At 39.8% G+C, this 26,808-nt stretch overlaps 2 protein-coding genes and 2 long non-coding RNA genes across 4 annotated transcripts in view; all 4 read right to left on the minus strand.

Moving 5' to 3' along the window:
• Window positions 1-26,808, minus strand: part of LOC145452996 (NACHT, LRR and PYD domains-containing protein 1 homolog) — a 182,024-nt gene that overhangs the window by 102,068 nt on the left and 53,148 nt on the right. The window lies entirely within an intron of this gene.
• The window catches only part of LOC145433311 (uncharacterized), a 247,864-nt gene that overhangs the window by 80,585 nt on the left and 140,471 nt on the right, over window positions 1-26,808 (minus strand). The window lies entirely within an intron of this gene.
• Window positions 12,663-13,536, minus strand: LOC145437043 (uncharacterized). The gene is made up of 2 exons (XR_013914555.1): window positions 13,325-13,536; window positions 12,663-12,904 (listed from the first exon to the last, which is right to left on the minus strand). It is a non-coding gene; the product is annotated as an uncharacterized LOC145437043 (long non-coding RNA).
• Window positions 22,597-25,487, minus strand: LOC145448302 (uncharacterized). The gene is made up of 2 exons (XR_013917873.1): window positions 25,327-25,487; window positions 22,597-23,674 (listed from the first exon to the last, which is right to left on the minus strand). It is a non-coding gene; the product is annotated as an uncharacterized LOC145448302 (long non-coding RNA).

The following is a 26,808-nucleotide window of genomic DNA, read 5'->3' on the forward strand; positions in this document are numbered from 1 at the left end:
AGTAATGATGCGGAACTGTCTCGTGATTTTGTGATTTTCCGAATAGTAAAAAATACAAATTAGGTTATCAACTAGGGATGGTGTGAACCTCTGAAAGGTTCAGGTTCGTGTGAACGCGAACCTTTTTAAAAGGTTCTGTGTGAACGCGAACGTGAACCTCATGACGTCACGTGACGTCATATTGCTAATTCCGACCCTACATTCCGGTGAAGGGATATATATTAATGTACAAGATACCAAGCGCCGAGTCGGGCCACATACACTGTAAAAAATATCCTCGGTAAATCCCGACATTAGGTTAGGTTCAAAATTCCCCGAGTTGTGACCCGGGCACCTACTTTCCGACCTCATTAAAAGTAGGTAAATCCCGAGTTCTCCCTGACTCGGATTGGAAAAAAACGAGTCTGATTGATAATTTTCATTGACCTTTCACCTATATTTTCATTGACCTTTCACCTCAGCCAAAGCCCAACTGTGCTGACTGACTAGGATTGCAAGAAACCGAGCCTGACAAATAATTGTCATTGACCTTTCACCCTAAACACACAAGATCAGTAGTCAGTCTGCAGATTAAAAAGCAGTGTATATTAGCAGCAAATAAAGCATTGTTCCATAAAAGTACAATCAACAATATTGGAAACCTGCAGTGTCACAAATTCATAATGATGCGTAATTATTACAGGTAAACAAACAATATATGTTTGTTGTTCAAGTTGAAAATTTTATTGTGTAATGAGCACGCTGTGATGGTGCCAACAATTGAACAATGGTGCTTATAAGGTTTAGACCAGTTGGTTGCCAATTCGTTAAGCATTCCAAAAATATAATCAAAAGACCAAACTCTGGGCCACGACCATTACAAACATATTGCGAATTGATATCGACAAGGACGACTTGAGTAGCACCGATCAATTAAAAAACCAATGCTAAGCGTCACAACACAAGTTATTACTGCTGGCACTCATCAAAGAGGGCAAAAACAGGACCGCCACAAATCATAATACGACAATTAATCATGGGGTATCATATTTAACTTGTTGCAAACAGCATTGACGTCTGGAAGCTTGGCGAGAAAATTTTCGACTTCACATTGAAAACCCAATAAATAGCCATCAGGCATGCATGCTAGAGCATGGTGAAAACCAAATAAACCTTTCACAACTTCTCCATCGAAATGAATCGTCCACTTTTCCTTCTGAGAATTGAATGCGATGGTCGGATAGACATTCTTCGGCTCCTACGAAATATAAACGTTACTAATATCCAGTATCCATGGAATAGTTTAAGAGTATGAGGTTTGTGGATCAGTGATTTATAATGTGGGCGGGTAGGCAGAAGCTGGATTATTATGTAAATTATATTTAATTAATTATAACCCATGAATTCTGAAAGAAAAACGGGCAATGCATGACCCATTGAACTTCTTTATGGACTATGCATAGCAATGCATCGTCAAAGTACATTCAATTTCATTTTCACTTAATTATGCCAGAGCGCACAGTATTCAGCAGTAAAAACTGTTAAACACGAAAAACGCATCAGTAAGGAATACAAGTAGATAACTGCTGTACTTGGGTACTCTGGAAAAGTAAATTTACCAGATTACTCATGACCAATGTTCCCTCTAAGCTGCGCACGTGCGCAAATGCGCAGTGCTGACACGGTCTCTGCGCACAGGAAATGCAAGTTGCGCACAAACAATCCGAAGTGTAGACTTACTTTTTTTTAGTCGTTACGCAATGTTGTCCATGGGTCTGCGCAGTGAATTGGTGAGTGTGCGCAGACTCGTCAAAAATTAGAGGGAACATTGCTCATGACCTTTGCTTTTAGAAGGCATAGAGAAATATTAAGCTTCATGCTGGGTTAATCAGTGAAAATAAGTTGGAAAACGACAGGCGTAGATCAACACGAGCACATAAAAATATGCGGTCATATCATATGGTCTCAAATTAAATAAAGTATGAACTGTGAAAACAATACTGACAGAGGCCATTTAAAATGTCCAAAATATGTGATAAATGAATGGAAATGTTTAGCTGCAGTTCGAATATGATGGTTTTCATAGGGGCTGCTGTCAATGCTTTCACACTTCCAACACAGTGTCCTACAGTGGTGCGGACACAAGTAAATCTCGCGGCTCACTGAGATTGAATCACGCCATTCTTTCCATTCGACCAAAGGCAATTTATAGCACTATTTCGACAGGCTTGCCAAGCACGAAATTTGATAAAAGTGCTACCAATCGGAGCTACCAAGGTACTGATTACGCAAATATAATTTTTTTCGTTCATGGTCCTGGACCCCCCTCAAATCACCTTCGAATTTTGCATTGTAACTGAGTTTCATGCAACAATGACGTCTCAAACTTTTGCGGTTTACTAAGTAAAAGGGGTACGTTGACACATGCGTAGGGCCCAATAATTTGAATACCCGAATCAGAATCGAGTATAAATTGTAGTGATTCGAATCGAGTAGTGACAAAGGAATGTTTCTAGTATTGTAATTATACGCTCCTTCTAACTGCTAGTCAATTTATCTAAGAGACGTATAGTTTCGATAGTATTTTCCATTGCGGAAACATTGACACCACGATTGTATCGCATACGAAACATATCGTAAAAGCCACAATACTGGAAATACCATATTTCTTAAGTCATGATCAACCCACAGCATTCCCACAAATTGCAATGAAATTTGTATGGCTGGAAAAATACCATTGTGATACTCGAATATTCGATTGGAAGCATGACACATGAGTTTGAATTGAATCCATCACGCACTCGATTTTGCTCAGCCCTACACATGAGCGTACGACAATTAGGCATGCGACACTTGAGAATGTGGGTAAAATTTGGGTTTACGATTGATTAAGGTTTAGAATGAGGATCGAGTTCGGAATAGGTTTGGGGTTAATATATATATGTGGGTTGATTTCAGGATTAGGTTGGGGGTTAGAGTGAGTTTTGGAGTTCTGAAGCCACATGCCAAAGTATGGCAAGCTGATCTGTGCTTTTTCATTGTGTCGCACGCTTATGTGTCGGCTGTCGGGCAACCAGCGAAAAAACATAAACTTTAAGATATACATCACTTACTCATTGACTTTGTGATTTCCAACGGAATATTCTGCGCTTGTATGAGGCTTGATGCTGAGCTCCAACTCTTCTGCAAAATCTCGACAGAGTGTCGTCGGAACAATCTTGTTTCTGACAAATCATTTTCATTTCTTCCAAAACCTGAACATTTAGAAATAGTGACATCATAGCATACCATGCCATGGGTGGTTGGTATAACTTTGCTGCAGGGGTCTTCATTTCATTAGTAGTTTAAATATACGTGAAAGTCCGGTGACGTACTGGTCTTAACTCTATATAATGTTCTACCAATATATAGATAATATTATAAACTTACGAAACATATGTAAATGATATATCATGGCATTTCGTGTAATTCATTCTCGTGCGTTTCGTATATACGCACAGGGCATATAAATCGTGCTTGAAACCACTACGTCATACCTACCCAATGAGCATCTTCCAAAACTGGGTACGCCAAGTCGCCAACAACAGACTCTTCATTGATGTCCCTCTGATAGTGCTATCTCGACGAGCTTTAAAGATCATTTTCATCATATCCAAGATTGTGTATTTATGAGCGTTTTGGCTTCTTTTCCACTCAGTCCTCATGACATTTTCATGCTCTTCGATGCTATTACGCTCATTCTCCGAAGGGTATACGAGTGGAATCTACAAGAAAAATTATTTTTTCTAATCTGAAATGGTCAGAGGTATTTTTCATCGTCAAATTTTGACCAGTTTATAATTGCGTAATTGCTAATACTGCGCACATAGTCGACCCAACCCAACAATACGTAGCCACGGAAATATGACTGGAGCTTTTGAATAATGAAATTATTGCATGAAAAAATATTCATCTCTCTCGTGAATGAGCCTACAGATCCCAAATTTCACTTACTGCCACTGTTGCTCAAAATCAGCCGTAACGTTACTCCAGCTCCAATTGCCGACATGTCATGAAGATCGACGTACGAATCAAATGTCCTGTCGTAATATTCCATCTTGAATTGATTGTCCCCGATTTCATTACGAAATACATAGCTCACAAAATCACGAACCGCAGATTGGTGATCAACTGTGATCACTCTTTTAATATCACTATAACTAATCAGCATTTTCATATTTAACTGTGCAACAATCATACTGGTAATTTGATAACCGGCTGTAGTGTGTATCTGCAAAATATATAATGATCATAATCAAATCTGGCAAATTATCAGCATTGTTGGTAGCACAAGCATTTTTAAATGCTTCTAAAAGTTCAACTAGGCCTACGCCAAATAAGATATCACGAGATACCGAAATTGGCTACAGATATTTTTTATTTTTCGCGACATTGCAAAGCAAACCAAAGAAAAATTCATCATGAACGTTTGGTACTTGTAGACTGTCATTGACTTTCCCAATCTCTTGCTGTGACTGATCCAACTGTTCTGGGGTGGAAACACGTAGATCTACTTACAAATCTGAGTTTAACACTGCTGGTTTTACATGCTTGCGGAAACCCAATTCAGAGCCGTCTGTCGGCGTGAAACCGCACTCCGTCCGTTACCTCTGCTGTGTTCTGGCGAAAAGCGTGGCACGCGCATCATCTACTCGCGCGGGAAATTCTTGCCCTCAAAAGACCTCTCTCGGGTCGATATATAATAGCAAACATTTGCAGAAACTCTGTCATGCCTGCCGAAGCGAGACGGTAATAATAGAGCTTCGTGCCTGTTCGCTGCTATATGTCTATATTATGCGCATTGCGCTTGCTACACACTCCATTCATTCTTAGGTATAAGTGAAATAAAATTGAACGCGCGGACATTGGTCATTCATCATTGGTGACCTCAAAAGTCAATCTACTGTGTCATAGTTAGTAGGCTTTGGAAATATAATAACAAATCCTTGCAGAAACTCCACCTTTTCAGCCAAAACCATTACAATGGAGATTTATATTTGTTGACTGCTAGATTTGGGTTAATACTTATTAGATTGCTGTACTCCGTTCATTCAATCCGGCGTCTATAAGCGCGTTAAAATTGAACGTGCAGTGTGAATTTGGGATCGCGGAACATCCGTGCCTCGAAAGCCACTCTAAACTGTCGTAGTTACGTGGCATCGTAATAAAATAACGAATGTTTGCAGAAACTATGCGTTTTCAGTTAATGCGATTACAATAGAAATTCGTGTTTGTTGGCTGCTCCATTTGTATAAAGATTAATAGATTGCTGAAACTGACACTCCATCCGTTCCAGTTGCTGACTTTATGAATTGATAGCCGCGTTCGCTCGGCGTACTAATCGCTTTTATATAGCAGGCAGCGCGACCGATATTACGCCTATCGAAATTTTGGAAAGTTAGGTCAAACCTTCCATCGTGATGACTAACGCTAGAGAAATCGGTGATGTTTTACTGAGAGGGAAATATCACTATCTTTCAAGTAGCTACAAATATTCGAGACTGAGGCTATCAGAGTTCACCCGATATTAAGTCATAAAAACTCCTAAAAATATCCCAACACGTAAACATTTTCTCGCCTTCAGCACAATGTGCTCTATGATGTATCTTGCGGTCAGCTGTTTCGATGGGTATAATACGCTAGAGGTGAGTCTCCTGGATACCATGATATACCCACGCTGCGATCTATAACTTATACAGATGTGACTTTATCTAAATTTTAGTGGGTCTAGTGAAATTCCAGGAAATCGTAGAGATTTCATAAGGTTACATCATTCCCTATATCAATCAATAAATCAATGGAATCTGTCAAAAATCATCAAATCCGTCATGTAACAACAATAACATCGCCGTGATTAACGCGTTATGATATTCGCTGCCGCCTTGTTCTTGGATCGGATGCTCGTGGGTGTCACTACATTTACTGCTAGGATGTCCAGGTCCACGTGTCGCCAGGTTTTCGTACCAATATATTCGTTCACCGGTATGCTGTTAATTGTCGTGCCATGGTGTTAGTTTGTCAGCGAGTCGGCGACAGGGAGAGAATCTGTCCAATGTGTAATCAATAACACACGCAACAAAAATGCATTTAGATGAAGTGTGATATACAGGTAAGCGTGTCATAAGGAGGACAGGCTGATCGTTCATCACCTTCCTCGTTGATTTCGCTGGCCATTATGCTAGCATGATATATAAACCCACCCCTCCCGGTGTCCGGTCAATACCGAGAAAACCATTACCGAGAATGCCATTACTGAGAATGGACACCACAGAGAATTGACATAATTTATAGAATGGACCCCACCGAGAATGGACACTACCGAGAATGCAATATATGCAATGCGGGCGTGTTACTCATATGTACATTGTACAGGAGATGTAGGCTATAATTGTATATATTTATCACGGCGTTGTCACATTCGGTGTCGATTCTCAGGCATAAATCTCGACAACGTCAGTCCTGGTAAGTTAGATTCTTGACATTGGTCATTCTCGGTAATGTCCATTCTCGGTGGTGTCCATTCTCGATAATGACCGTTCTCGGTAATGTCTATTCTCGGTAGGGTCCATTCTCGGTAATGGTATTCTCGGTAATGTTCATTCTCGGTTGTGTCTATTCTCGGTAATGACCATTCTCGGTAAGGTTCCAGCTTCGGTAATGGTATCCTCGGTAATTTCCAACCTCGCATGCGGTTGACATCTCGCGTGACTCGGAATGCACTGAAAACGAGTCGACGTTTTGGGGAAAAAACTAGGAAACGGGTTGAATCGAGTCATATCCGAGCCTAAGCTCGGGATTTACCGAGGATATTTTTTACAGTGTAATGTCACAATGCTGAAGTACATACTGATTTTTTCAAACGTCGCCAAATGTATCAACTGCCAAGCAATCAGATGATATAATTATCCCATAAAATCAACATCTTCCGTCACTTTGTCAACAAATTCGACGATGACTTGCATGGGAATATAATCATAGGCATAACCGTCTAGGCTAGGGTTGCCCTACGTCCGGAATTTCCCGGACATGTCCGGAATTTCACTGTTAAAACTGCGTCCGGGAGGAATTTCTAAAATATGCCTAAATGTCCGGAATTTTGAAGGCTAAGCTCATAATTTTTTTCCTAAATCAACATAAACAATATTATTTTTGGGCAGATTTATGCTACATAACATTTTTATTCGCGCTGCGCGCGATTTAGTAACACACATATTGGTTTTAATATGGGGACTACCACCCTCTAAAAAACTGCGATCAAAAATAATTAAAATAACATTCATTTACAGAAATAAGTCTAATTGTAATCGCAATTACAAGATAACGGAATATTCATTGAGTCGGTTTGGATGCTTTATTGTAGGCTTACCATATTTTGGAAATCTAAAAAGAGGACATGCACTTTTTCAGAAAATTGAGACTTGCAAAACCGGAGAAGAATTCTCCAAAACCGGTGAATTTTTCCCACTTTGTGATCGGTTGACTAAAAAAAAGGTCATCTTTCCGCTCAGAGCTCAAAATACCGTTTTTCTCTCCGCATTGCTAGGTGGATGACTAAAAAAAACGGTCATATTTTCGCTCAGAGCTAAAATCACCGTTTTTCGCTCCGAAATACCCGCCGGAGCGTCACTTCTGTGCTAATTTACGGCATATCACTCGCAATTTGCTCTAAATCTGACCTAAATTTTCAAAAAAGAGGACAAAATCTCAAAAAACAGGACAAAAGGGCGTCCTCCGAGGACACTTTCATAAAAGTCAAAAAAGAGGACAAATCCTCTTAAAAGAGGACGTATCGTAACCCTACTTTATTGGATGTTTTATTCTGAGATAGTGGTTCTAAACCTTGGAGTAGTTAGCCTATATTAGTTATGAGTTAGCGAAGATGTTGAACGTAATCCCCTTCCAAAATAGGCCGTGAGTAAGTCTGGGCAAATGTGCCGCCCTTTAATTAGTAATAAACGGATCAAATTTTAAGCTGGGCCACGGAACATTTTCAAATTGGAAATGGAGACGCGACCATAAAATGTTGGAAACCACCTGGTGGGTGTGCGGTGTTTATATAGCTCAGTGGTGTAGTGCGCATCGGCAGTAGGCTGATAAATAATCATATCGGTGTGGAATGAACATGACGTTAGTCAAATTATTTAACGACCGCAGATGCATTAAGCCCCCAGAAATTGCATCGATAAACCTACAGTGGGCCCAAGATCCGTGTTTATTTTGGCGGGAGGGGGCTGAAAAAATGTGACTTCGGTCATGGTTACAACTTACAACACATACTCCTGAACCGGGTCGTGACCACCTCTAGTCGATAGACGAAGCTTTGCTGTCGTGACGTCATATTGACCGACAGTGTGCTCACTGCTCATACCTCATTTTGATATCCGCTAGTAGGCGCTAAAAGCGTCCTGAATCTGTGTTACAAAAATATGGTAACCCTAGTCTAGGCCAGACCGGACAATGTATTCGGCGTCTGAGTGTTTCCGTTGATATTAAGCAGAGTGTAAACGGGTTTTACCCCATTAACAAGTTCTACAGCAGTGGTCAGCACTTCAATCGCAAGTATTTGCTTTTTATGATATAATAAACATATGAAATCGAGATGAACCCCGTACTCTTGCTAGATCTATTACATCTGACACAGATATCTATTTCATTAATTGGCTGAATAAGCATCCATCGCTTTTCGGTCTTGATATTTTGTGATTGCGGGTCAAGCTCATAGTAGAGAGTCACTAAATATTGGAACAAAGCAGGTAAAAAATTTGAGATAGTCAGGGTGCTTGCTCGTTTAGTGTTGATTTTTTGTGCTTCCAGCGCCATGCCTATAGTGGCCCGCAGTTATATTTTCATATAATTTCATATTTTTAATAATATATTTCAACTAAAGATGTTATAATGAAGTGAAAATTGTAATAAATGAAAAAGGTTCACAGTGCAGAACCTATCAAGGTTCGTTTGTGAACGTGAACCTCTAAATTTCCAAGGTTCACACACAGAACGCGAACGTGAACCTCGCGTTCACACCATCCCTATTATCAACTATTTTGAGGCTTCGCGGACACCCAGTTGAGAACCGCTGCTCTTGAAGATCTGGATACATGCTATCGTTTGCACAAGTACAACGCTCGACATCTATTCCGTGATCACCCATTAGAAAAAACTGCAGAAACACGTCGATTTGTTCATCCGTAAAATGTAATCCTTCTAGTAGTAGGCTACTGCGTGGTAGGTTGGAGACCTTATGCTTCACATAGAGCTTGCAGAAGACGACATACAAATGTAACAAGGTATATATGCGGTAAAATAACCTTTTTTTTCGCGTAAGCACAAATACCACGTTCTTAGTTCACTATTGAAACTTCTTTTGCAGATGCTTGTAACTTTATTACAAGAAGCTCAACATTACAACCAGTCGAAACCTAGGGGTTCCTTGGTCCAACATATACATCCATTAGTAAACATCATATGACAACTTTGTGTCTCACATTTCATATGAAACAGATCAGTTTTATGCAAGTTAGCGTAGCACTTACCAAGATTTTACGGATTAACATTAGTGAATGACACTACGAATTTTAGACCACGCAAACAGCTCAGTAAACAATATCTATTTTAACGCAAGTCATCCAACTATACCGTTTGTTTATTCTGGTAGATAACCGGGAAGCACACCGGCCGACAATATGATAGAAGGCGTGTATATTTACATCGGATGTACTATCTTTGCAAATCGTGCAATTGCCTTTATAGTGGCTCGAATATATTAGATATCCATACCGATTGATCCATCAATTTTCAAGTCCCTACTAATTATTTTATGTGATCACAAAGAATTGCAGCAACCATACATTGGAAACATGCAGTGAATTATATCAAGACAATAATTCGAGTCACTATTTCCCAGTTACTGTTTAGACTAAAACCAAATTATGGATGGAAACAGGCTTATATTCATAATAGTGCCATTGTTAGGGATGAGTATAAAATGAATAAACGATTCGGAATCGACTGCATGAACCGTATGACTCGAATCGTATAAAAATCATCGAACAACGAATAATATGGTTGTAAGCAATGCTCACTCTAATTTTTGAAGAGTCTGCGCACACTCACCCATTCACTGCGCACTGCGCAGACACTGGACAGCAGTCCGCAAAGACTAAAAAAGGTCATCACTTCGGATTTACTGAGCGCATCTTAAATTTTCTGTGCGGAGAGACCGTGTCAGCACTGCGCATTTGCGCACGTTCGCAGCTTAGAGGGAACATTGGTTGTAACCAAAGCATCGGTTTTGATTGACATCTGTCAATAACGATAGCAATACATAATCTACTAGTGCTAGATCTGGACTGTGTCCACTACTAGAAACAATGTGATGGTTCTAAAATTTCTTAGAATTCAATACAATAGTCGCTCTTACCTCCCCAAGCATGAAGCAATTTAGGATACACGGTATGATTTCGGTACACTAGATCTCTTTATTCTCTCGAATGTTTAACCCACTCTGTGTTCCTTAATTCGATTGACTCGCTAGGAATTCAGGTTAACGGAACATTTCGAAAGGCTGATGATTCGAATACGCCGCAATTGAATTCTGAGAATGCCTACCCTATTTTTCGTTCGTCCGATAATATCTGTATCAAACATGCTATTAAACTAACTGATGATTTACTGAGACGTCCCGCGGGGTCTATTGAAATATGAATGCTAGTTGGACCGTGGCAATTAATTCAGTTATAAATATTTCGGGAATGCTTCTGTCAACGGATTCCGTCAGGTCGGTTCAGAACTATATTCCAAAATATCTATGTAATACAAGATTTTTGTCATTTCCTTTAGCCATCATCATTTATAGTTAAATCCGCTCTTCACGGCCTACTACATATTAGCAATACATGTTATATGACCACCAATAGAAATCAGTCGATAAAATATAGGCTTGCGCTAATCACGTGGTTACATAGTTTGATTTGTTTGTTTCCGTTGATTTCGGAAGATTACGTAGAAGTGGGCGGGCAATTCCAAACTTTGCAGCAGAGAATGTTCACATTGCTCAGTGGCTCGCAATCCGTAATATGCAACAGCGAAGGTAAGCCTGCGACTACGGTCTGCAAACGGCCACTTTATGTGAATATTGGACCAAGCATTATCTGATTCTCTGGGCTCTAGGAATGAGGAAGAATGCATTGCAAAAATTAAACCACCACCTGTATTTGTAATAAGCTTCTCCAAAATAGTATCCGATGTATCGCAGTATTTCATAGGCTCAGTGTATTTAAGAACAGCAGCAGAGGCCAATCTGGGAATTTCATAAATAAACATCATTGAAAAGCTACTTTCGTGTATCAATAATTTAATAATAGATTTCATGGAGCAAAATGTTTTACTGCTAGCCTACAATTCATCATCAATACAATGTTAAGCATATCGATGCGACTTATCAGTTATGTCATCATTAGCTTTCAGTCAGCTGACACAACAATGGTATTCGTAGTTTAGTACAGAGGTCTGAAACTCAATTTTGGCCGCGGGCCAATTCCCTAGTTTTGTTGACGCCGCGGTCCGCAGCATCAATAATACTGATATTTTATATTTTTAAGTAGGCCTGATTTGACGGGACCTTACCGACATGCATTCCACAGACATCGTGAAATTGGATTTACTATTCACGCTGACACGAAATATTTGATTACAACTGTTTTTGTGCCGGGCATAATTAAAATAATGAGTTATAAACACCATGCGGACATCATCGTGACATCGTAAAAGCTGTCGGGTTCTAATATTGGACCTAGAAGTGTCACTATTTTATGTAGAATATTTTAAAATTTACTGAAGATTTATGTGATATCAGAGCATTTGACCAGCGTAGTCTAATCCGTGATTCTGGCGTAGTCGGGATAAATAGGCTATTAGTACTGTCATTGCCAAAGTCAAAATAAATCAGCGTTAGATATTCCTTCGATTAATATTGGAACATAGAAATAGCAACTTGAATATAATTATTGTTGTGCCATAGTAATAGCCTTGTTTCTTAACCTTTTTAATGATCGTATCCATTGTGCTTTCAATAAGATTTCTCGTAACCCCTGTCCGTTTTCGACACAATTTTGATGGTACCTTTAATAAAGTCAGAAAGTCAATTCACATAAAATCTCGCATATTGCGAATAATATTTTCCAGTTGAATAAATTGGCCCAGAAAATATTCCACAGCTTACAGGACTATTTCCACGATACAGATCGCACCCCCTGATGTGGTGCTACGTGCCCCGAAGGGGTCTGCGGAACCCTGGTTAATAACTCATGGAATAGAAATATCCAATCCCCAATCCATTGGTGTTACAGCTGTGGAGCGTACAACTACCTTACTCGCCACCGAATATATCATGGATAAAGAGAACAAGAAACACTCAGGATGTAACCTACTATACGTCACGGGGGTCACAGAATGCCAATGGTTGTCATGCTGACCTGATTAGATAGCTATTAAGCTATATATCCTACGCAGCGCAAGCAATGACCTTTTGATATATTACCATTCCCCATGACAGTTCCATAGATTGTTGCGCCCGTAGGATTACCAAGTCAACGTTCCAAGTCACGCCCTTAATTTTCTGACTTTAACCTTTGACCCGACTCAACTCAAGTCATTTTTATTTATTCACGCAGTCAATCCGAAATTGAGTACGAAATGTCGCACTAAACCAAATCACAATTTTCAGTCAAGAATCATCAACGGGTCATGTTTTATCATCATGAACTAGAAATGTGACGTAGTAGCTGATCTTGTCCGCATGGTCACTTTTCAAAGTGATGTGATAGTGGAGTTTGTTGAGATTTCCTATTTTTTTAGTAGTTGTAGAGTGAACCTCAAGTTCTGAAATCTAAAAAAGATAGATGGATCATGAATATAATGTCGAATATTTGAAATTCCAAAATACCAATGCGGGTCGCGTGTTTGAGACGCGGCTTAATTTGCATGTGTCTTGAACTAAAAGTTAATAGACACCACATACAAGTACCAAGAGATAGTTATTTTACAAAGTTTTTCAAGAAACTTTGCCGGGTGCAAGCATCTGAATTATGTGGCATCCAAGTTGGGAGAGGCGAGGTTACATTACCATAAGAAATTCGCTACAACTTTCAAATTTGAGAACGTTGTTAAACAGTGACTAGGAAAGTGTCCAATGGACGGTTCGCATATGGAGGGAACTGATACGAAACCCTACCTCACTATTTTATCTTGAACATATGAAATTTTATTACATGATATACCCCTATGTAACTTTAGTTTGTTAACAAACCTTCCTATGCCGTATTCGCTATCTCCAGAAGAGGATCACAAGTATTCCAACCTAGCAAAAACTCCCATCATCGACAAGTACCATCGTCAAAATATATAAACTTTTAAGACTGTATCATATATAATGTGTACTACAATTGCACGAAACTCAAAGATTGCGTTACATCAGTGGGCTCAACTTCCTGTGCGACTATCGATTCAACACGTCCTTATTTCAGTTTGTAACATGAATGAGCTTGCAATTGCTAGAGTACATTATAGTGACAGTAGACTGGTCGTTTCGCGAACTGGGCAATTCCATTGTATTGTATTGGTTTGCATTTGCTGCAAACTTAAGATGCGTCCTCGTAGCTCAACATTGGTCCAAAAATGGATCTTGCTGAACTGCAACAATGGGGATAATTTCTAATTGATATATAGATGGTGCAACGGGATGTAGTATAAGCCATTCGCATTACATGGCATCTGATATTGCGGTTAGTATAGACACAATGCACGGGGATCGGTCAAGTGGTCTGACTAGCAATGAATTGATATTGAAATGAACCCGAATATTTTCGGCTGACACTCGTCGGGGGTAATCGTCAGCAACTATTAGAGAATCCAAAACAACATCGGATATCAACAATTGTAGCATACATTGTATATAACTGGGGACCACCAACTCAAACGGATTGTGGGCCACTTTTAAAAATGGGATCGGGTGCTGGTCGCATGAATTCAATATCGATATAAACTAGGCAACCACGCTTTCAAATGTATTGACATATTTTATGCGTCACTCAATTAATCCAAGTTTTTCAACCTCAGAAAAAGGGTCATGAAACTATTTGTTCTGATCGGATTCATATTCAATAAAGAGCAGACATTATCGACATTGAACATTTACAAGACAAGGCTACGTTCCAATATAACTGATGTTCCCGTGCAGTCTTTGCTGAGGGTTTCTACATCCGACACGCCGCCGGAGTTTAAAAACTTTTTGACAACTTTGATCGACGACATATGTCTGATTGACGTCAACAGTTATTTAAGTAGGCTGCACTACATTGATAAATTCATTGAATACTGTTTTTGTTCTCTATGCTTTAAACCAGAGGCGGGCAACATACGGCCCGCGACGGGATTCTGTCCGGCCCGCGTACAGTATCCCGTCTTACATGATAATGTGGCCGGTGGCCCCAGTCAGCAGAGAATTTTAGTGACTGTATGTTATTATACATGTGTGTGCGTAGCGTGCGAGAGTGGAGCTTACGCGTACATTCAGCGAAGCCAGAAGACTTGCGTTATCGGCATTAACGATGTAGCCTACTCAGCCTCAAGGAATTGATATCTTGATAAATTTGGGGTACCGGGCTTATCGAACGCTTTTACTCTTAATTAAGGATTGCACCGCGTGGTAATTGATCAGAGAGAATCAGACATGGCGGTGCCTGTATGATAGTGCTGTTTTCTCGGCGAGAAATAATGGCTTTGAAGTGACATTGCTGTCGTTATAATATATTCATTCAATACGATTTATTCCTTGTATATGTGGATAAACGGGCGAATATTGTATCGATTCAGCAATCCGGTCCGCCAAGTACTGAATTTTTCTATATCCGGCCCGTCGACTGGAGAAGTTGCCCGCCCCTGCTTTAAACGCTACATTATTGAATATGATTTATTTCCTGTATAGGTGAAATAATACGCGATTATGTATAGATTCTATAATCCGGCTCGTCAAGTAACTAATTTTCTCATATCAGGCCCGCCGACCAGAGAATTTGCCCGGCCATGTCTTAAACGGTGACAAATACAAGGTTATAACAGGAAGGTAATCTGATAACCAACTGGCCGTGACTTATCATATCATTGAAAATCCACCTTTACTACTTTAGCTGCAGTGTTTGCTGATAGGTACTGCCAGTCTGTCACCCTGTGAATTATTAACTTGACATACACCCCTTCAAATGTGCCGAAATTTTAGGTTGTTAAAACCAGTGGCGTAGCAGCCACTTGGCGGTTATGGCTTTGCGCCATGGGCGGCAGGCTCCAAGGGGGTGGCAAAATGAGACTGCATAATGTACAGAGCCCGGCCAGAAGCAGCTTATAACTGGTAGTCCTATAGCTGATGACCCGAGATCTCAAATTCTCTATCGCACTGATTCCGAAAACTCAAATTAAAATGTGAGCATGACAATGGAACCACTCCGAAATAGCCGTCAAGACCGATTGTTCCGAAAGATCGAAGCGCCGCATCACGACGACCAATTGACCATGATAATGGAAATTGTATCGAGCGATTATTCGGAACAATGCCGTTTTTCAGACTTGGGCGGCTATTTCGAGGTGGTGCAGTTGCCCTGACCAGACTTGGACAACTAGCTAATTTTTGTTGTCTAATTTCACTAAATTAGAGAAAAATGTGAGTAATCTAATTCTTGTCTAATTTTTAAAAAGTTTCTATGCTCTAATGCCAATTCTAATCTAATTTGTGAAATAGTCTCATGTTCTAATTCTAATCTAATTTATTGTTTCTCGTTGTCCGCGGCATTTTGCAGCGAGTTAATAAGACTATCCCTCTACCGCAGGGAAATCCAGTGCCAAGCCACCATCGCGTAAGTTACACCGTAGTTACAATCATAGTAATATAATTGTGACTAATATTAGCGTTAGTACAACGCCGAAGCCTATTCATCTAGTGCGGAATAGTGATGTTGGGCACAGGCGACTAGCATACTTAGAAACAACCACTATAATAATTTGAAACTGAAATCAACATTAGCATTTCAATATGCTTTACTTCACGTTCTTTTCTTTCACAATCACAAATCAGATCGCGGCCCGCATGTCGCCCGCGTCTTGGTGACTCCTGGTGAGTGCAAAGCGAGCCAAGCATGGTATACAGTGTGTTACCTATTCTCATGGTTATGGGAACGCACAGTGATTTGATATGAACTGAACTTAATTTTTGCCGTAATTATTTTTCATTCACAATTCCATGCAATTTCCGAGTGTCTTGCGAATTCAGTAATTCTAATTCTAATCTAATTTGAAAAAAATTTCTGTAGCTTTAATTCTTATTCTAATCTAATTTGGAAAAGTTGTGTAGCTTGAATTCTCATTCTAATCTAATTTGGAAAAAACGCGGTGTCATCAAAAACTAGGAAATTGGCCCGCGAGCACATTTGAGTTTGAGACCTCTGCTCTAAGCTGTGCGCGTGCGCAATTGCGCAGTGTTGACACGGTCTCTGTCTAAGCTCCGCACAAAAAGTCGGAGTGATGACCTTAGTTTTAGTCGTAACTAACTATTGTCCAAGCGACCGCGCAGTGAGTTGGTGAGTGCGCGCAGACACGTGAAAATAAGTTGGAACAGAGGCTGGAACCCTCGAAATTATCGGTTCGGAAGCTATAGCGCGTAGGTATAGATGATTGGTACAGAATGAATGTTCTGATGATGATGACCGCCGACCGTACAAATGCTGCAAGACGATGTAATGCTGGTTAAAGATATTTTTGGCCCATATATGACAGGGATTGGAAGGCTGTTTCATCAAGGAAGCTGTGTTTAGGCCTCAGTGATATTTTCATCTCTGAACATCAATCCACTATGGCGTCAATATTGAACATGCGTGACGCCGTGACTTAAAAACATGTTTTAAACAAGGCATTGTTTCAAAAATGTTCGTTTTAAAGTGATTTTTGTTTAAACACAACCCTAATTATATTCCTCGTATGTTATCTCCCGACCGGTGGAAGCAATACTAAAAGTCACCTCATGGCTCTATTGGAACCCATGGCTCTAATGGTTATAACACGGTCACTAATAACCTTCTACACCGGTGGTGGTCAAAGTAGTCATTGTTTGTACTTGAGTAGTAGTAGCATCGTAAATTTCAGCGTAATTAGGCTACAAGTAGAAATTTGCAAGTATTCCAAGATTAGATTGGCTTGAAAGTAACACCTACTTGGACGTACTTTGTTTACTGACTTGTTATACAGCTGTCCTATTTCATAGGCCAGCGGTTTTTCAACATTCTTATTCATGCCCCAATTTAGGGAGAAAAATATCGCGCTCCCTTATCGTCATATCATAAAATGCAAGCAGAATGTTAGCAATTCAAACGGATAGTTTGGAAGCATAAAAGGTTATGACTGTTAATGAGATAATTCTCAAATATGAAATTTGGACTCTAGGCTACACTTGGTCATAGCAACGGTTTTTTGAGTAGTTCCATTTGTAGTTCTAGTTGCTGATTTTGAAAATTGACCAGTTCTAGTTCTAGTTGCACATTTGAAATAGTATATTAGTTGCCGAGCAATTAGAAAACACGTGGCGTGGTTTTAGGCGAATTGATATGCCGGTGCTTTGATGAATGATGTTTGTGCAATGCAAAGCCATGGCTCAGAGCTATCACTTCTAGCAACGTGTGTAGCCAGCGGATGATATTTTAGGGTCAGATATTTCCGATAAAATAAAAAGTTAATGTGTTGTTGAGCTATTGATCAGGAGAATAAAATCCAGTTCTGTTGTTTCTGATACCGTTCAATGACTTTGGAGCCACTTCGTCACAGATTGGCAACTATTCTATGATAATGACAGGCAGTAAATACGTTGGCGAGCTAAGACAAAAGTTTGCGGTTTATTTGGCTTTGTACAATAAATATAATAAATTATTATAAATATCAATTGCAAGCAATGCATTAAGTGGTTAACACAAACTTCCGAAGGGGTGTGTTGGGTTAGGAAATTGGGAATTTAGAGTCAAAGTACAAATAACAGAATATTAATCCCACCTAAACATTCAAAACATTGGCGAACAAGAAATATTGTGAACTATTTTTAATCAGATTAACCCGTAGACACGTTATTTTATTAGGACACCAAAATGTATTTACAGCTTGGTCACTATCACGAGCGGTATGTAGCTTGGTAAAATCGTCCTGTTGTTTTGGTAATTTCGCTGCCATGTTTTCCGAATTCGCCTTCTCGCTGCTTCAGCCGACTGATTGCGTGCTTACTGCCATTAGCCCGACTTAAATTAATCCATGTTATATCGACTGCTGATTAGCCTACGCCAGTGTACGACCATACATAGCTTCATTGATCAATTGCTACCATCGTTAAATTTTCTTTTGTTCTTCTTTTTTAACTAACATTTCTTTACTGTTTGGAGCCAAGTGTTGACCATCAAGTTTTTATCGATCATTTCTATCTAATACCGAATACTGTGCAGTGCATGCATATTTTCTGACCCACCATCATTGGTGTCTGTTGTTATGTATTTTGGTTGGATGAAAATAAAGACTCTCTCTCAGCCACCCTTGGCACGCGTGCCAAAGGTGGCACGAAAGATAATTTCCCATGACACGATAAGTGATTTGATGTGCATTATTACAATTATATTTTATGCAAAGATAGAAAGGAATGCTCGAAGGTGAATCTAAATTATTTCTTAAATCAACAGGAACTGGGTATTTTGGGACCCGCAGGCCGTAAAATGCCCAGGTCTGCCCTACGCTAATCTGCAAGCCTTCGGGGAACCCTTAATTTTCAGTCCGTCACAAAATAGAAGTCTAACACGTGTGTGCAACTGTGCATGCATATGATATGTGTTATAATCTGTAGGACTTCCAGTAAAGTTACTCAGACATACATATACAAACAATCAATTTAGTTAGGCGATGGTGAACTAACTAACGGTTTTCTGAGTTATAGTTGTTATTCTAGTTGCGGATTTTGAAAATCGGGTAGTTCTAGTTATAGTTGTCAGTTTTAAAAAGTCAGTAGTCCTAGTTCTAGTTGCGCTTTTTGAAAATGCTCTATTTCACACAAGTCCGTGAATTGGCGGTAAATCGCGCGGAACGAGAAAAAAATGTTCAGTTGACCGCCTTCAGATGTTTTCATGCCGCCCAAGAGGGGCGCGTCGCTAGTTTGAGAACCACTGTCCTAGTCCTGTGGCGAGATAGCGCAGTAGTATAATCCGCGGCTACAACATCAATGGGTGCGGGTTCGAGTCCGACTTCCGATACCTAAGTGTTGGAGGTTTACCTAGGCTCCTCCTCGCCACCTCATCCGCGTCAGCGGTGTCTTATAAAAGCCTAGTTAGGTGGGCCGTGCTATAAGTCGGCAGTTATGGAAAAAAGAAGAATATCGGCCTGGTGTACATGACCACAGTAGTCGACAAACACCATGAGTAGCCCAAATAAACAAACAAACTGTCCTAGTCCAATGGTTTTCAAGCGCATCCCACTCATCTTGATAAAATAACAAATGACCAACTAGTGATTTTTGAATCCTAATGCACATCCTCTAATGCACAATTGCGCATCCTATCTACGTTCCTTTCTTGTTCTGAAAGATATATTGTGTACCGGGCTGCTGTGATTAGGATTGAAGCTTTTATAATTCGAGTTATGTTATCTGCTACATGACTAAAATACACCGTGTCCACATGCAAACTGTGTTTATTTATACAGACAGAGATAGGAGGCAGTGTTGGTTTATAAAACATCTCAACTACGGATAGATCGTCATCACATAATTGTACATAACGCATAAATAGCAGACGGATGTGGTTAGCAATATATGGCAGATTCTTAAACGCATATGACACGGTTGTAATGACTCGAGTGCTGACTGGACTTGAGTCGCGAAATTATAGTGACTAGACTTGACTCGAGTCACTTCTAACATATGGAATATGACTCGACCTGTACTCGAGTCATTGCGCATGACTCGACCAAGTCATAAAACTCGAGACTAGGACGGCCAGACATGCATATCGTTATAGCTTCGAAGAATAGTAAGCAACCACATAATGAAATATCAATCAAACGTATTTGTAAAAACTTAAGTTGAACTGGATTGAGTTGGATAATGAACTGGGAACACCACGACTTGGACTCAGACTCCAGCCTCAACAATGTGAATCGGACTTGAGCTTTTGAACACTGGCTATGACACTAACATGACTCGGTGGTCAATTGAAAATGAATTGACTTGACTCAAAACCATTAAAGTCGAATCGACTTGCGACACGGGACCTTGTTACAACCCTGGGATATGGTAATGTTTTATAGCTTATGGCCCAAGTGCCAAATTTATGAAAAGCGGCTTTACACGAAAGCTACTGCCGCGCTGATTTCGAAAGAAAAAATAATAATCTGGTCAGGGTCCTGTGATTCACTCAAAACTACCCTAACATCGGTAAAAATCGACATGGTGTAGCAGCAACAAAATGATCACAAAATGACCTAAGATGGCGTTCAAATTGTTCGTTACAAAGCACGAATTCAAGGGTTGTAACCAAGTCGTAAGTTTCCGAGTCCCAAGTCAATCTTAACTTTTATAGTTTTGACTGGAGTGAGTCGAGTCATTATCAATTCATCACCGCCTCGAGTTTGAGTCGTGGTGCAGAGGGATGAGTCCGTGTCCAAGTCATTGTGTTCAGTGTTGAGTCTTGAGTTAAAGTCAGGTTCAGCCTAATTATTTACAACTCTGCTTGGATGATATCGAATGCCAGGTGTTCATAATATGCTGATTTTCATCATTCTTAACAATTTTTGGTCCTCATTTTATGTACGGGTACTGATAGACAAAATACCAATAATATGGAACTTTACTTTTTTAAGTTGCAATGAACGCCGTTTCGGCTGATTGAGTTTTGAGTCATGTGACTTGGTCGAGTCATACGCAATGACTCGAGTCATTGTCAGCATGTAAGAAATTGACTCGGGTTAGTCGAGTCACCCACAAATCTCGACTCGAGTTATTCCTTAGTTTATATGTTGTCAAACCGTGCAGATACGTGCCGTGCATGTATCAGTAGGTTAGTTGTGTATAGCGTCGGTAGAAAGGGACAACTCCCAAACCAGTCGCACTTGGAGCCATTTTTTTGCGGGTGCGTTTTTCAATTACTATTTACTGGAAAAGGCGCGAGCGTATTTCTAAACGAGATTGCCAAATAATCTGTGTTTGCCAGTAGCGTTCTCCTTTGATTTCTTGACCTCTCCCGCGAAAACTGTCTCTTCTTGCTTGCCTTTTGCACTCAATTGTTTTTCGTGACTTTCCGCAGCTCGGTGTCACTGTGGAGTTTTCTGCTACGAGGCACTTGTACCACAATCTTGCTCATTTTGGTTTCGTATGATTCATCTACGCTGGCTGTCGCACTGAATTTGCCTTGAAACGGAAGTATAGTCGCATATGAGGAATATGTAGATCGAATGTTTTTCCCCATCCTGCAATCCATAGTGTTGTAACGTTCTTTGTCTTTTCATGTGAGCGACTGAATATTCCTCTTGAAACTTTACGCTGTCCTTTGATCCCGAGAGCTTCCCTAAAAGGTAGGAATTGGTTGATTAGCGAGAGAACAACAGCCTCGTATCACAGTAACATGATATATTTTCTATAAGCTAGCACTCATTATTGGGCTAGGTACAATGGTCAGAGGAGTCGCATCTGAAATCAGTATTAACCTTACTAATTTGAGTCAACTAGAGAAATGATTTGTCTCTTTAACAATATGGCTGTGCAGAATCGAGTACGTGAGTGATACGATACTCAATCACACATTAGGCTTCGAGTCCATTGGAGTATTCAAGTATCACTCATTATGACGAAATACCAGTATGTACGAAGTCAAAGTTCATATATATACCTTTTACGCTATTACAAAGAATATAATGTCTGTACTTTGATATTTTACAAGACCTCCATCATTGAACTTTGTGACAATGCTGTGGGATGATCACGACTTCAGAAATATATTAATTCCAATAACATTTGTAGCTTTTTACTACATGTTCTGTAGGCTCCGATACGACCAGTCGAGGTTTCAATGTTCGCACAGTAGAAAATACCGTCAAAAGTGTGATTCTCGTTATTCAATTACATTTCATTGGCAAGGAGCGTCTATTATCAGCACTCCCAAAATTTCACTACTCGACTCGAATCATTAGATATATTGATCGAAGCAGATTCAAATATTCACATCATTGTGCCCAGCCCTACTATGCCCGATGTGTGGAATTTAATAACTAAAATTATCGTCTCGATCGTGTTTCCACTGTGGAAGCCTTGGAACTGTATTCGTCATTTAACAACATACAAAAGTTGTTGTACAAAACTATGTTAGCGGAAATGAAATATTTGTAAACCCGCAGCATTTGCAATGAAATAGCCATGGTCGACAAAAACATACTATTTTTAATATGACGTGGAACCGGCATTATATTCTTTGAGGTTGCATGAAAGGTACATATTTGCACTTTCCACAGTTCCAATACCCCTATGATGTCATAAGTGATGGTACTTGACTCGACGCCTACTATTCGATTCACAATCAAATCACTCAGGCACTCGATTTGCACAACCCTACCAATGAATAGGCTACTACAAGGAGATTGTCAGTGGTCATCAACTCTCACAAAACATCATGTTTCAATAATGAGTGGCATTATCTCAAAATCTATTCGGGTGGCCAACAAGTTCTAAATCACATTAAGAGCGTATTCTTTCACCTACTATTTCAGGCTTCACCGAGTATAATATGATTGGCTGGTATGCAGACTTGTACAAGCAACCGATCTAGTCAGTTGACGGTCAACTAACAACTGACTAGTTGCCAACAACTAGAAAACTTGCGTCATCGTTTGACGTGAATCGTGATGCCGGCGTTTTATTGTGTGATGTTCTTGCAGCCATTTCTACCTCAGAATCATCACTGCAGAGACCGGCGTGGCCAGGCTGTTGAGAGTTCACAGTCCCCCCATTTCAACTAGGACAAACTACTGCGTAAGGACAGACAGTTCCAAACAGAAGTGAAGATAAGTAGTGCAATTCCAACGTTATGTGGGAAAACACCTAGTTTGTATATGATAGGTCAAATTTGTACAAAATTAGGATTTTTTAGGTCAAAAAATGTTAAAGTTTTGAATTTTTAGGTCAAAATCTTTGGTTCTTTAGGTAAAAGAATCACCGTAGTCAAAACCATTCATGTCATCAAACTCTCCGTTGGGACTGCCAGCATTCTGATTCCATTTGTGACATGACAATAATGGGGGCGCGAAATTTTTCACTATCAAAAAGAGGGGCGCGTCAAAGAAAATTTGAGAACCGCTGTTCTAAATCTAATTGAAGTTGCGGGTTTTGCAAAGAGAGTACAGATTTTCGAAATCCAGTAGTTTGTTAAAGTCTGGGTACAGCACCTGAATAGTGGTTTAAAAGTACGGTAAGCATGAACGAGTCAACCAACGTTTTCCTTACCATTCAGCGAATCGATACAATTTGCCACTTTGTCGGAAGTGAGGTCTTGAATTGGACGAAAGCACATTCCTTGGACATGCCAATGGTGGAATTGACGGCGATCTGAATATAAGATGCCAAAAATGTGACGGCAACCTATTGAAATCTATGAATATGTGCAAAAAAATAGTGTACTTGCATCTGAGATCTGATGACCATACGTACAACACATTTGATATCAAAAAGGAAGAAATAAGTTTCTCATTAAATTAAAGTTTTTGATATTTGCCTTCGACTTCCACACACTTGCCACAAACAAATTTTGAATTCATTTACATGTTTGGATGACGGATATAGAGCAGTGGTCGGCAACCTCTGGTTCATGACCCCAAGTGGGGTCACCCTAACTTTTCCTGGCTTCGCCATGACTCAACTTATCTATCACTGTTTCAATTCAACAGTGAAAATCTACTAATAGCTTTATGTTCTTGTTCTATGTTCACTGTTCAGTTTAGTTACAGTAAGTAGGCGTGCAGTACTGGCGTTCAACGGACGATGTTCAGCCAGATTGCTTTGTGTCTGAAGCTAGCTTAAAATTGCTTTCACCTTATCATATTTGTCAGTTGATCAAACTGATACTGAGATGGCAACCATTAAATATTGAGGCAAAGCTATCCATAGCAGCAAGTTTCCACCTCCCATATGCAAGCGCATTTGTGAAAGCACAGCCTGCCGTAGTGGTCTGGCGGACAGTGTTGAAATGACTCGGGTTATGTCTTGAGTCGAGTCAGACTCAAGTCACCTTTTTGGTGCTAGGTGATAACCTTAACCAAATCACTTATTTGATCTAGCATTCAGAATTGAATTCGAATATACTTTACAAGTTTATATTACTAGTCAAGCATTGGCGTAAGCCTAATTTATATCTCATGGATATGTAGTTAGGTAATGCTTCATATCAATTCGTTTCCGCTATCGAAGGATTTGTGTTCACTATTTTGGCGGATAAATTAATGACTGCGGGTGTACAATAGCTACTTCGTTTGACAGTACTATGCATTTGGGTGGTATACAACGCATTTTCCATGTATATTCATCTCTATATTCATCCCTCGGCTTAAAATAAATGGCGACTCAATCTGAATTTCGAACAGGTAGTAAAATGCAATGTGATGCCTTGTACTTCGAAAAGACAAATTGACTTGAATTGTGACTCGACTTGACTCGAGCCAAAATGCGCAATGAATCAAGATGACTTGTGACTCGAAGGTAGTGACTTGATCCCAACACTGCTGGCTGAAGAGAGAGACATGGGATATTTTGCATCATTTACCCATGTCTCAGCAACTACATGATACTACAATAGAGTTGTGCCACACACAGATGGATAGCTTCGCGCAGCATAGAGGCAACTGGAATGGAACATGGCGGTATTTAAAAATCATTTATTTGCAGATCCATTATGGTAGTGTTCTGAAAAAAATGGCTACAACCAAAATTTTTTCCACAATTGTATGTTTAATTTGATAGTACATCATCTTTAGAGCGCAGCGACAATTGAAAACAATATTTTGGAATATTTTTGTACCACAACATTTCTCAATAACCGTTAAACATTTTTCCCTATCGAAAACAAAATGAGGTCGCACGTAAATGCTGGTTTTATTTTCGTTTTAATTGGGGTCACCCATTATAAAGTTGCCGACCGGTGGTCTAGAGTAGGTCAGCCCCACAATACTGACAATTGTTTTGGCTGAATATTGGACCGCACATACCTGGTCGTACGAGTCCGTCCCTGCCGAGATACAAATTCCACTTGCAATCCTTCTCCTTCTTTTGCTTCTTCTGTTGATTTATCATCCTTTCACGTCAGCTCGCAGCTTGATTAACTCCAATGTCATTCCCGTCCAGGTTGTTGCCATGCAATGGTAGTCAGATAGTCGCAAATATGCTTACAGACAGACTTGTAAAATAGGGGGGACTTATTTTCAAATTTCATCGGCTTTATTGTCAAATCGTCAGGTTACCTTAAAAACCTTGGACAACTAATTTGACTCCATTACAACCAGTAGATGCCGAGGTCAGTCAAATTGGTCATTTTTTATTAGTAGTATTTACGGTGACCAATTTCGTCATACCGAAATGACCCAAAATCATATTCCAGGTATGCCTGAAGAGGCAGGAATGTCTTTTCCACTTGTTTTGATCTTGACAAGGGCATGTGGCGGAGTTTGGATGAAGACATCGCCAGTAAACGAAAAAAGATATGACATGGCATTAGCTGGATATTAGTCCACGTCACTGAAATAGACACGTTAAAAATCAATTCATGGTCGAGTCACTCAGGTATGCTTGATTTTGACAACGCTACTCATGAGTAGTACAAGGAGATTGTCAGCGGTCATCAACTCTCACAAAACATCATTATTCAATAATGAGTGGCAGCATCTCTAAATCTATTCGGGTGGCCAACAACTACAAACCCCTTATGAGTCTATTTTTTCACATACTTTTTCAGGCCCCGCCGAGTATAATATTATTTACTGGTATGCAGACTTGTGTAAGCTACCAATCTGGATAGTTGAAGGTCAACTAAAAACTGTTTGTTTGATTAGTTTGATTTGTGGATTTTGAAAAGTGAGTAGTTTTAGTTACAGTAGCGCATTAAAACACTAGTTGCTAATAACTGGAAAACTCACGTCATCGTTTTCCTGAATCGTGATACCGTCTTTGTGTTGTGTGATGTTCTTGCAGCCATTTCTAGCTCAGAGTCATCACTACAGAGACTGCCGTAGGGGTGTTAGGGGTAGAAAGCCTTCCCATTTCAACTAGAAACCCTTACTTTTAGAAGTGACGATTCTGTATCTAATATTTCCTATCTCGTTAGCGATTCAGTAATTTGTATTATCAGTGCTGCCAATTATCGACAATCGACAGTGCATAGCGGTATGCGATCTCGTTAGTTAGTTGCAGAGCTTTAATGGTCGTGGTTCCAGTTACGCATCTCGAACACCCAGCAGTTTGTGGGAGTTGTTGGTATATATTATTTTAGGAAGTGGGTAGAGTTTTATCATTGGCCGAATGATTATGATCAAGTGTTGTAAAAGAAAAATGATACCATAAATTGAAACAGAAAACGAGAAAAGGTAATGTCAAAGTCACAAAATGTCTGCTTTGCTTGCAGTTTTACCTGTTTTCCAATGAAATTCAACCATGGGCCTCTTGATCGGTACGAAGATGCCAGGATTGTCATCAAA

Source organism: Botryllus schlosseri, chromosome 1 (assembly GCF_051294905.1).
Source record: "Botryllus schlosseri isolate E-star chromosome 1, Bs_hap1, whole genome shotgun sequence".
Classification (NCBI taxonomy): domain Eukaryota; kingdom Metazoa; phylum Chordata; class Ascidiacea; order Stolidobranchia; family Styelidae; genus Botryllus; species Botryllus schlosseri.